Below are 264 nucleotides of genomic sequence, written 5' to 3'. Positions count from 1 at the left end.
CGTCATAAATAGTGACGTCACAGGGGGGGTGACGTCACAGGGGAGGGAGGGGGGGTGACGTCATAAATAGTGACGTCACAGGGTGAGGGGGTGACGTTACAGGGGAGGGAGGGAATAGTGTCACAGGGGTGGAGGAGGTTGACATCATAGGAGGTAATGTCACGGGGTGAGGGATGACTTCAGGGTGTGTATGAGGATAACGTCGCGGGGAGAGGAGACAATTACGGGGCCCGCGGAGGCGTGGTATACCGTCATCGCGGCCCG

This window comes from Trachymyrmex cornetzi, unplaced genomic scaffold, assembly GCF_001594075.2.
Source record: "Trachymyrmex cornetzi isolate Tcor2-1 unplaced genomic scaffold, Tcor1.1 scaffold353, whole genome shotgun sequence".
NCBI classification, from domain to species: Eukaryota; Metazoa; Arthropoda; class Insecta; order Hymenoptera; family Formicidae; genus Trachymyrmex; species Trachymyrmex cornetzi.
This window is presented reverse-complemented; position numbering follows the sequence as displayed.